General features: G+C 40.4%; 1 protein-coding gene across 2 annotated transcripts in view; it reads right to left on the minus strand.

Moving 5' to 3' along the window:
* The window catches only part of bur (GMP synthase burgundy), a 78,608-nt gene extending 67,108 nt beyond the window's left edge, over nucleotides 1–11,500 (minus strand). Inside the window, exon 1 of one of the 2 annotated variants that reach the window (XR_004976495.2) lies at nucleotides 11,388–11,500. The gene's annotated coding sequence lies outside the window, so the exon portion shown is untranslated. Of the gene's footprint in view, nucleotides 1–11,344; nucleotides 11,366–11,387 lie in introns of those variants that run through there. The other variant, XR_004976501.2, reaches the window with a different exon arrangement.
* Nucleotides 11,501–12,019: the final 519 nt, after the last annotated feature.

Here is a 12,019-nt window from a genome sequence, read left to right on the forward strand (position 1 = left end):
AACTTAACTTATTCGGTTGTGATGGCAAATCGACCGAACAGCTCTATTCCAACTGTGAAGGTATAGGCCTGCTTGCCAGCGAATGGAGTTCGGAAATTGGACTTTGTGGAAACAAATATAGGTGTTCATTTCGACGTTCCGACAAGCAATTTGCAAGTTTCCGAACAGTTCCATTCGCAGCAATTAATATTATAGCTGTAGACTTTTATGCATATCAAACTTAAGAACTGCAGGAGAAAACTTGGCATCGGAATCGGAGTGCGAAGTCGAGGAAGATCCAGCGACGCAGAGAACACAGATCAAGGTGAGTGTACTTCGAGGTCTGAGCTTGCGGACAGACTCTCTAAACTTTACGCTGAGAGTGAGCTTTTAAGCGACTCTCATGATGATGCAGAGAAGACAATAACTAATAACTCCAAATTAATCTACACCACTGCAAACTAGCGTCTCTAGCCCTAGTTAACCGCATGGCAGAAGAATGGCCTGACTTCGTCCTCATTCAGGGGCCATGGGTTAATGGAGGGCATATTTGCGGTCTGAGGACACCGGGATATAATTTATACGCGAATGGTTATGTAGGTAAGCCTAGGACATGTACATTGGCTAACAAAAAGCTTAATGTCTTTTTATTACACAGTTACAATAGTAACGACACTACGGTGGTAAGCTGGGAGACGGGCAAGAAGAAATACCGGCTGGCATCATGCTACATGCCGTACGACGAGGTAGCAGTACCATCGCAGCTGTTCCAAGAGTACGAGATGCCGAAGCATCCAAGTGTTCGATTATACTTGGGTGCGACTCCAATGCGCACCATACTTTATAGGAAGCAAGGATATTAATGAAAGGGGTGAGTTGCTCTTTAATTATTTAATAGGAAGTAAGCTTTTGTTATGTAACAAAGGTAGTACGCCAACATTTATAACCAGAAACCGACAGGAAGTATTAGATATAACACTGGTATCGGAAGAGCTGGTGGATAAAATAACACATTGGAGGGTATTGAAAGAACACTCCTTCTCAGACCACCGCTACATTGAGTGTATAATTGAAGAAAACGTAGTGAGGGAAGAGAAATTTGGGAATCATAGGAAAACGAACTGGCAGATGCACATGCAGGAGCTAAAAAAGCGTATTCCTATGATTCCACCATTTCAATCGGAAAAGAAAGAGGACCTAGACATCCTTGTTAAACAATTCACAGATTCTTGTCGTCAAGCACTAGAAGTAGCTTGTCCATTAACGTACAGTCCTCAATATTGCCTTCCCCTCAAGAGAGGAGTGGGAAAGGGACGTAGTGGACAAGGAAGCAGGGATAAGCTTCTATACGGATGGTTCCAAACTGGATAATCGAGTAGGCGGCGGTGTCTTCTCGGCTAAACTAGATACCAAAATCGCCTTCTGGTTACCAGACCACTGTAGTGTCTTCCAAGCGGAGGTCACTGCAATTAAAGAAAGCCTTCTTGTATTTATATATACAGACAGCCAGGCGGCTTTGAAATCTCTGATGTCTCATAGGATTTCGTCGAGGACAGTGAAAGATTGCTATGATCTTCTAGCGGATCTGTCATCCTATTTCACGGTAAATCTGCAATGGGTCCCAGGGCACAGTGACATCCCTGGGAACTGCGTAGCAGATGAACTAGCCAGAACAGGCACCACCCTACAACTAGATCCTAGTAAGGAGGACATAAATATGCCTCTGGCTACTTGTAGATACTTAATCGACAAACATGTCATTAATATAGCCGAGTGTCAGTGGAATCAGTCCCTGACCTGCTCAACTAGCAGGCAAACGTGGCAAGAATGGAATATGAACCGCACATGCCGACTGTTAAAATTAAAGAGGAATGATATAAGAACTCTAGTAGGAGTACTAACAGGCCACTGTCTAATAGGCAGACATGCAAGTAGACTTGGCACGCCATATAACACCTATAGTAGAAGCTGTCAGGAAGTAGAAGAGGAGAAGACCATTAAACATCGTATATGCGATTGCGCAGCCCTATAAAGGAAAAGAATCGCAACTGCAATGATGAAGTTTATCAGAAGTACGGGGTGGTTCAGAGAGAAGCCAATAGAGTGAGGATATCGCAGTCCCAGTGGTATCACAATGGGCCTTCTAAAGGCCTAAGTGTGTCGAATGACAGCCACTTTACCTACCTACTTAAGTCCATTCTTGTGTGGGGTTCGTATGTTTTTTTGCGCTTCGAGATTGATTTTTTGCGTTTTAAAAAATTTTGAAGCATTTGATTTGATTTCACATTTAGGTTTTTTTCTGTTATAGTCATTTTTTTATATTAATTTACTACGAGTATTATATTAATTTTTGGCAAAACAAGGAAATGTTTTGGGGTACGTCCTTTTTCTGTGTGACTGTAACTGTATTTAAGGAATTTAATAATTTTCTGATGAAGGTTTTTTGAAATTCCAGTTTTCTTTCTTTTTTAGTAAGTAGAAGATATTGTTGAAAAAGTTCGCGAAAGAACATTTAAATTTGGCATCCACAAAATGGAGGATCGTGCTGTTTTTTTTCCCTTTCGTACCATGTTGAGGGACCTATACGTTTGGTAAATGGGATCATGGATCGAGCAGTGTATGTTAACATATTGAACATGTTATGTTACCCCGTTCCCACGACAGTCAGGTCTACGTAACCGGAACAGACCCAGATTTTATCCGGACAAGGACTATCAACTCGGCAGAATTCTTCCGCTACAACAACAACATGTTACGTTACAATTTTCCTGTTGTAAAATGCCTTTACAAAAATATTTTTGAGCACGATAATGGTCAAAAACATACGAGCACAGTAGCTATGGAGGGGTTTGCATCTGAAAGAAACGACGTAATGTTCTAGCCAGCGCAGCAATTAGACCTGAATCCAATCGAAACTTTATGAAGAGATTTTAATCAAGTTCAACAGCAAAATCCCAAAAGTGAACACAACTTTTTCTAGTTGTCCAGGAGTTGTGGGCTCAAATCCCCATGAAGGGTTGTCAGGATAGACCCTACGGTACACCGATGTATAAACGTATTAAAAAATTAAGGCTTTACATCCAAGTATAAGTCAAACGAAAATATTTACTAAAAGTAATTTTAATTGTTAACTAAATTTTTTTGTTTTCCCTTCAACAACACAATAGGCAATACTATGACTGGGAGTTAGAATAAATTAAAATGGATATGTACGGACAGGGGAGATTCTACAGATTAAGAAATTTTGGTAAATGTATAGTTTAGGTCTGAATGAATTTTTTCAAAAATTCTATTTGTTTTTTTTAATTTTTTCAAAAAAGAAAATATCACAAAAAATTTTTTTTTTGATTTTTATATAAATATATATACAAAAACTAAAAAATTGTAATACATTTAAATTACCGACCAGGGTTATTTTTTTTTAAGCGCGGCCTAAGGCCGTCAGTGCAAAAAGGGATTTGACGCGATTGAATTGTGAACACCCCGGTTTTGGAAAGACTAGGGTTATTTTTATGAAGCGCGGCCGCCATGCGGAAAGAAGTTCTACGATCTCCGGTATTCGTTCATACCATCAAATTGCGGCGCAAAAGAAATTGTGACTTACATTTCTTCAGTATATCACAATAAAATGTTTAGCTCGCTGAACTGGGAATTACAGCTAAGTGATCTAAATTCTGCAGAATTTTGCCGCTACAACAACAAAAATAACCAAGTGACTTGAAAAATATGTGCAGAGTACCTTAAATATATTTGTAAATATATACAAAAATTATTGAAAACATTTACTTTCCGCTCACGGATTTGTAATCTTCGCGTAAAAATCATTTTTGAGGCCTCCTTAGTTTTGGGACCTAAACTATATTTTTGAGATATTTGGATTTGATGTTCAAAAATTCAACTACTTAGAGTGCGTGTTTCTTTGAGTTACAATGAATTTTACACTTATATTTTTAACTTTTATATCAACTACACAATTGTTTTGTATTAAATAGCGAAAAAATAACTTTCCAAAATCAGGGTGTTCATAATTAATTCGCGTCGAACTCCTTTCCCCACTGGCGGTCTTCGGACACACTTCAAAAAAATACCAATGGTCGATGCAACACTGGGGTCCATAATTATTTTCCATCCAACTCCTTTCAGCCCGCAAAAACACTATGAACACCGGTGTCGGACCGACCATGGTTATTTTTTTGGTCGCCAGAGCAGAAAACCCCTTCGGGAAAATTTTTACCGTCCCAGGATTTAGGGGATAAAATGGGTATGGGCGGATAGAGGATATCCTCCAGATAAAGAATATAAAAATATATAGCCGCGATAAACTTATAGTTTTCGAGTTATTTACGTTTAAAGTTGAAAATTTCAACTATTTAAAGTACACATTTTTTCGATTACAAATGAATTATACTTATATTTTTCACTTTTATATTCACTATCACTTCACTAATTTGTACACATTTATTTTACACTAGAAGACCCCGGCCACGCCTTGCTGTGGCTAAGGTATAATTAAATTATATTGAGTAAGCAGTTGAATTTAGTAAAATGTTATTATTCAAACTAATTTCAGCATTTTTTGCTGTCCATATGGCTCGATTACCGAGCCAGTTATGATTTAAATAATTATTTTGTGCTTCTGGAAAATAGAGGCAATTAAATAATTTTGTCCGTGTACAATAGTGCTGAAATTGGCTGGAAGTTTAGGGCATTTCGTATTTGGTTGCAGTTAGTATATGAAATCTAACTTCTATTCTGAAATCTAACTCACAGTATACATATTTTATTATTATTAAATACTTACATTAAAATGAAATCATCACTGGTATTATTAATATTATATTACCGTCAAAGTCGGAACATTTAATTGTGGCGAGTAATTTTCAAAAATTAGTAAATTAGTGCGATAGAATTTGATTAGAGAACAACATTTCCGAACAAACGATGCTCTTTCAATATAGTCTATGGCTGTGAATGACGATGACATTCGTTACGCCCATTTTTTTAAATATGCAAAATTAAATAATTTTTAATCTTTCTGAGACATTTTCTCGAGAACCTTCTACAGAGTCTTAAAAAACTACAAATAAAAACAGCCAAATCGGTCTAGCCGTTCTCAAGTTATGGCGTGACAACAGGAAACGGGTTTTATTTATATATATATAGATTATATAATGCAAAAATAGTTTAATTCAATATTTAAATTATTGTTAAACTCTATTAATTCAATAACAAAAGGTTGCAAAATGTCAAATAACCAGCGTTACCTTATCGACATCTTTTGTAAATGAACTGAAAGAAATGAAAACAGATAATACCCCAAATACAGGAATCCAAAAACTAGAAACAAAAACTATTAGAGAGCATTGATGTTAAGGAATATGTTATACCCTCTATGACAATGTTACTTTTTCTTGTAGAACTTCTTTTTGCGTTGGCGGCCTTCGGCCGCACTTCAAAAAAAATTTCGGTCCAACACAGGGGTGTACCAAGGTCTTTTCGCGTAGAACTCCTTTTTGCGTTGGCGGCTGTTGTTGTTGTTGTAACGGTTAAATAGTCCCCGTTTGGGTGATAAATTCCAGATTCGTTGTCGTCGAGGTCATCTAACGGGAGGCCCCGGAAACGAGCTGTTTCGACGGGGTCGGACCATAGGGAGAAGGGTGTTAGATGAGTGGGGTTTGTTGGGCATGCAAAGAGGTGGTTAGTGTCATGCGGAGACTCATTGCACGCAGGACATGTGTTTAGTATGTCAGGGTCTATTCTGGATAAGTAGGAGTTTAACCTGTTACGGGTGGTGGTTTGACTCCTATTACGCCATTCACTGAGAGGGAGTATGTGAAGGTGTTGATGGCTCCACTGTGAATGGCGGTCAGTGCCTGTCTGAAGTTCGTTTCGTCCGAAGTCCGGTCGGCATACTGTCTAATGTCATCGACGTAATCAAGGAAAGACCTCTTGATGTTCCTAGGAGGCGGCTCCGCTACAGTCAGGCAACTACAGGGGTGGTTTCTACGAAAACGCCCCAGTAGAAACTGCTTGGAGAGGAGTTCGTTGTGTTCCTTAACCGAAAGCATACGGGCCTCACTATGTAGGTGTTCGATTGGAAACATCAAGAGGCATCCCGTGATAGTTCGGAGTGCAGTGTTCTGACAGGTCTGAAGCTTCTTCTTCTGCGTGCCACTGCATCCAGGCGACCATATTGGGGCTGCGTAATTTAGGACCGGCCGGCCGATTGCCTTGTATGTTGCCAACAACGTTTCTTTGTCTTTTCCCCAAGAGCTGCCGGCAAGCGACTTGAGGATTTTGTTGCGGCTCTGTACCTTGGCAGTTATCGCGGTCGTGTGAGGAGTGAAAGAGCACAGACTGTCCAAAGTGACGCCTAAAATTTTAGGATTATTTACTGTCGGAATTTTTGTGCCATCGACTGAAATGTTCAGGTCCAGTCTGTACTCCTTCGTCCAATTTGTGAAGATAGTCGCTGTGGATTTAGTGGGAGTGTTAGGTTCCTTGCAGAGAAGAAGCGAGAAAGATCGGAGAGGTAGCTGTTTACTTTTGAACACATGCCATCGATTCCATTTCCCGACATCAATATCGTACAGTCATCAGCGTACGAGGTCATTGAAATTCCCGTTGGTGTCTGGGGGAGTTTCGAAATATAAAAATTAAACAGTAGTGGGAAGAGGACACCGCCCTGCGGAACCCCCTGTTTAATTTTCCTAAGTTTAGAGTTTTGACCTCGAAACAGTACGGATGAATGCCGACCGCTCAGGTAGTTCACAGTCCACCGCTTCAGCTCTGGAGGGAGCGTTGATTGTTCTAGGTCCTCAAGTAGCGTTGTGTGATTGACTGTGTCAAAAGCTTTTGCCAAGTCCAACGCTACGAGGATCCTCCTCTCGCAGTGTGGCTTCTGGTTCAGGCCATGAACTATCTGGGCGTTTATGACGCTAAGTGCTGTGGTGGTACTGTGCACTTTTCGGAAGCCATGCTGATGATCTGCTAGGCTCAGGTGGTGAGTGAATGACGGGAGTAACAAGGCCTCAAGTGTCTTCACTACTGGGGAAAGGAGAGTTATCAGGCGATAAGACTCCCCTTTGTTGGCGGGTTTCCCAGGTTTCAGTAGTGGGACCACTCTTCCGACTTTCCACACATCGGGTATTTGAAGAGTGGATATCGGCAGGTTGAGGAGCTTGGTGAGATAATTTACTCCCGTTGGGCCTAGGTGTTTTAGCATTAGCATGCTTATTCCGTCAGGGCTAATGGATTTAGACAATTTCGCCTTTTTGATGACACTCTGAACCTCCCCATCGGTGAAACTAAGTGGTGCGCAGTCTTTTGGCATTTTGCGCAGCCGTCGGGTAACACGTCGTTTGGCCTTGTCAGTCGAAGGGTGCAGTGTAAATTGTCGGCTGAAATAGCTCGCGCACTTCTTCGGGTCCGAGGAGGCATGACTATCGAATTGAATTTCAACCCGATCGTCATGTCTTCTCGGATTTGACAGGGCCTTGACAGTAGTCCAAAGCTTACTCACACCGGTGGAGAGGTTGCAGGACTTCAGGTGCTCTATCCATTTTGTCCGCTTATGATGATTTACCATTTGCCGAATCTCCAAATTGAGATCCCTTATTCGGGGATCACAGGGATCGGCATGGCGTAGGTGTCGCGCTCGTTTGGTAATACAGCTGCTTCGGCTGGGAAATTAGGGCGGAGTTCCGCGATTCTTCCAGCCGGTATGAAGCGAGCAGTAGCAGCAGCGATCACCTTGCGGAATTGACGCTTGCCAACGATGACGTCCGTAGGAATGGGTAGTGCGTTGAAGGTGCTCTCAGTAAATTCTGTGAAGCCGTTAGCTTTGTTAAAGTTAACATAAGTGCGGTTGTCCACAGAAATAAAGTCAATAGGTTTCTCGATCGAGATAATTATGGGCAGATGGTCTGATGCGAGAGTTAGCATAGGTCGCCAGGTTATACTATTTATCAGACCACCGCTAGCGATGGTAATATCTGGCGAGCTATCACAGGTGCCCATAATTCTGGTGGAGGCTTCGTCATTCATTGTGCAGAATGTCGAATCGTCAATCTGTTCCGCCAGCTCCATCCCCCTACGATCGTTTGACAGGCAGGAATGCCAAAAGTCGTCATGCGCGTTAAAGTCGCCTAGCACCAAACGGTTTTCACCACGAAGTAGCGCATCTATGTTCGGGTGATATCCTGTTGGGCAACATATAACTGGGGGGATGTATATGTTAAATATTTCGAGCTCGACATCGCCTGACCGGACAGCTATACCCTGACATTCTAAGGTAGTGTCCCTACGCACACTTTCTTGGACCGCAGCTATCGTTACGCGCTCCCGGCTCATGAATGCAACTATCTCCTCGATCTTACTCTGGAGTCCGTTGCAGTTGAATTGCAAAAGTCGCGTTTGCCGCGGGTGTCCAGTGGTGATCTTAGGGTTGAGTGGGGTGCGTGTAGGTGGTGGTTGTTGCAGCTGTACTATCCGCATGGGCGGTTGTCGCACTGTGGTGTTGATTGGCGACGCCACTGTATGTGATTGCAGGGGCAGACTCCTACAGCATGGGGCAACGTACGACGCACTCCACTCTCGTGTGGTGCGCAGACCAGAACACGACAGAAAGTGACACCAGCCAGTACAAAAATTGCACTTGACTGTAGCATGGGGCAACTACGACGCACTCCACTCTCGTGTGGTGCGCAGAACAGAACACGACAGAAAGTGACACCAGCCAGTACAAAAATTGCACTTGACTGATGTGACATTCCGGCGTATTGTGGTCTGACACACGGAACAGACTGTGCGAGGAACCAGGAGTTGCTGGGTGGTTCTCGCACGAGGAGTGGAGCTGGATTAAGGTTGGGGGGGGGAGGTTGGTCAGACTGGGAGTCATGCTGTCTGTGTGAGCTGTTTAGGGCCGTGGAGGTCCTATCTTGGCCACTCGACTGGAGTGGCAGTGCAGTGCGCGAACATGGTGCAGGTTGCACAGCCGTTGAGGCAGATGTCGCATTATTGCGTTGACAGCATGGGGCCACGTAACTTGTGGTCCACTCCCTGTGTGTCTTAAGGCTTGAACAGGTCTTAAGATGGCTCCATCATTTGCATGTATTGCACCTAACTGAGGTGGAGTTTGCGTTGGCGGCCTTCGGCTGCGCTTAAAAACAATAACCCTGGTCGATCTAACATCGGGGTGTACCAAGATTTTTTTTGCGCAGAACTTTTTTTTTCGATTGCGAACTTAGGCCGCGTATCAATGCCGGGGTGTACCAAGGTTTTTTCGCGCAGAAATTATTTTTGGGTTGGCGGCCTTCGTCCGTGTTTCAAAAAAAAACACGCTGGTCAGTCCAACACCGGGGTTTATCTAGTGAAGGAAACTAAAAAATTTATTAGTGCCCATCAACAATTAGGTTCCTGTATTTAGGGTATAAGCTATTTTTATCTTATTTTTCTTCGTTTGCAAAAATAATATTGCAATAGTATGGCAGCACTGGTTTTTTTGACATTTACAACCCTTTTGTTATTGTCAAAATTAATAAAATTGAAGAATGATTTAAATATTAAAATAAAATTATTTTTGCATCATATAATACAAAATAAATATCTAAAAACGGGTTTGTGAAGTGTTAGTAGACATAAAAGTGAAAAATATAAGTGTATAATTCACTTAAAATCGAAAAAATACGTACTTTAAATAGTTGAAATTTTCATCTTTAAACGTAAAAATTTCGAAAACTATATGTTTCCCGCGACTATGTCTATATAAAATATATTCTCGATGTCCTCTATCCGCCCGTTCCCATTTTATCAACGAAAGCCGGGGACGATATACTAAAGCCGACTCCAAAAAAATAACCCTGGTCGTTCCAACACCGGGGTGTTCATAATTCATTCGCGTCAAACTTCATTCCGCACAGGCGGCCCTCGGCCACGCTTCAAAAAAATTACCCTGGTCAGTCCAATAACGGGGGTTTCATAGTTCTTTTGCAACGAATTCCTTTCAGCAGCGGAAAAAAATTAAGGGGCGGCTTTAGTTTAGCATCCCACGATTTCAGGGTTAAGAGGAGTAGAGTTGGATAGAGATTCTCCAGATCACGAATATATAGAATTATTGCCGCCGGAAACTTCTAGTTTTTGAGATATTTGCATTTTAAGTTGAAAATTTCACAAATTTTATTTTACAATTTCTCGATTTAGGGTTAACTTTTCTTTTGTATTATGCACTTATTATACACTAACACTTCACTACAATGTTTTTACATATTACATATTATATATTAAATATTAAAATATTTAAATATTTGCTTTAAATAAGCATATTATTTTTACACAATTTTCGTAATATGAACAATAACAAATGGGTTCCATGTTATCAGATTATAAGTGTTGCCATATCCAAACGAATGAAAGCAATCAAAATAAATATAAAACCCAATCAAATAAAAGATAATAAATATAAAAAAAAGGTTTTATGGTTTAAACGTATGTTTTATTGCATCTGATAATTTCACAAATGGATCATGATGGTGATTTGCTATATTTTTTTTATATCAAATTTTCAATATCTTCACTGTTATTATTAATATCCTTAATAAAAATTGAAGTTTATAGAGAGTGATATACCCTTTTTAACATTACTTTTTTTTTTGTTAAGATTTCTTATTTGCACTGGCGGCCTTCGGCCGCGCTTCAAAAAAATAACCCTGGTCGGTCCAAAACCGGGGTGTTCATAATTCAATTGCGTCAAATTCCTTTCTGCACAAACAGCAGCGAAAAAGATTTTGACGCGATTGAATTATGAACATCCCGGTTTTGGACCGACCAGGGCTATTTTTTTGAAGCGCTGCCGAAGGCCGCCAGTGTAGAAAGGCTGGTCGCTTATATAACCCGAGAAAAGATCTCAACCTCGATGATAATTTTCTACACGATGCAGAGTATGTGTAATTACTAATATCACAATAAAAGTGCACTAAAAAAATAGATATATTGAAAAAATTCACTTTCCGCTCATGGATTTGTAATATTCGCGTCAAAATAAGACGGTTAAAATAAAATATTCATTTTTGAGGCCTCCTTAGTTGGGGGACCTAAACTATACATTTACCTTATTTTACAAAAGCAGTTTTCACTAAACATTTAACTGCCAGTAAAATAAAAGTGGATACAGAATTTCTTAACGCATTCTAGTTTACTAATATTTTCTAGATGTTAGCTACAAACTTTAAAATATGTATGTCCGATGGAGCGCAGAAACTTATACTAATATGTGAAATGCGATATTACTGTTCCCTTAATTCTTGTTCAAATGTGGCATTCCATAACCAATACAATGCTCTTCACATACATTCATTGCACTCCTTACTTTATATAAAATTACATCTTAATTTCAACGTTAAATATCGTACCTTTACCACATTAAAGAAAACCATAACCAGTAATTTTACTTATTAATCGATATAGTCGATATTCAGGCGAACACAATCGGGCGTATTGGTAGGCAATGGATGTTGTCTAATTACGTTTATTGCTATCAATATTGCCGTTGAAATAGCATATTGCTAATGTTTCACAAGTTGTCTAAAAATTTTAAATACATATAGCTAGCAATATACTGTCATATTAGTTAAACGTTTAACGCGCAGTGGTTAGGGTGTATGAAGCTTCTACTACGCAGGAAATATTGATGGCTTACTGAGTGATCACATACATACATACCTATCAGCAAAATTATCAAGCGCATTCGTCCAACCGCATTTAGCGCAGGGAAGCAAGAAATTCCACGTCACCACTAATTTTTTCGGTCCGCTATTTTATTAACAACTTCCATACACGACGGGTAAAAGTTAGCTCACTGGTTACCGATAGCTTATGAGGCATTAGTTATCCGATAGGTTACTTTTGTTCTTGCCTAGGGAAAAGAGAACTTATATTCCTCTTTCCCTACACTTCGGTGTGGTTATCTGACTCGCTCTCTCTCATTGTTTTTGTGCAACTGTTACATATATACAACCTACTTTGCCAACTACAGTGCGTCACG

The sequence above is a fragment of the Bactrocera oleae genome, chromosome 3 (genome assembly GCF_042242935.1).
Source record: "Bactrocera oleae isolate idBacOlea1 chromosome 3, idBacOlea1, whole genome shotgun sequence".
In the NCBI taxonomy this organism is placed as follows: Eukaryota; Metazoa; Arthropoda; class Insecta; order Diptera; family Tephritidae; genus Bactrocera; species Bactrocera oleae.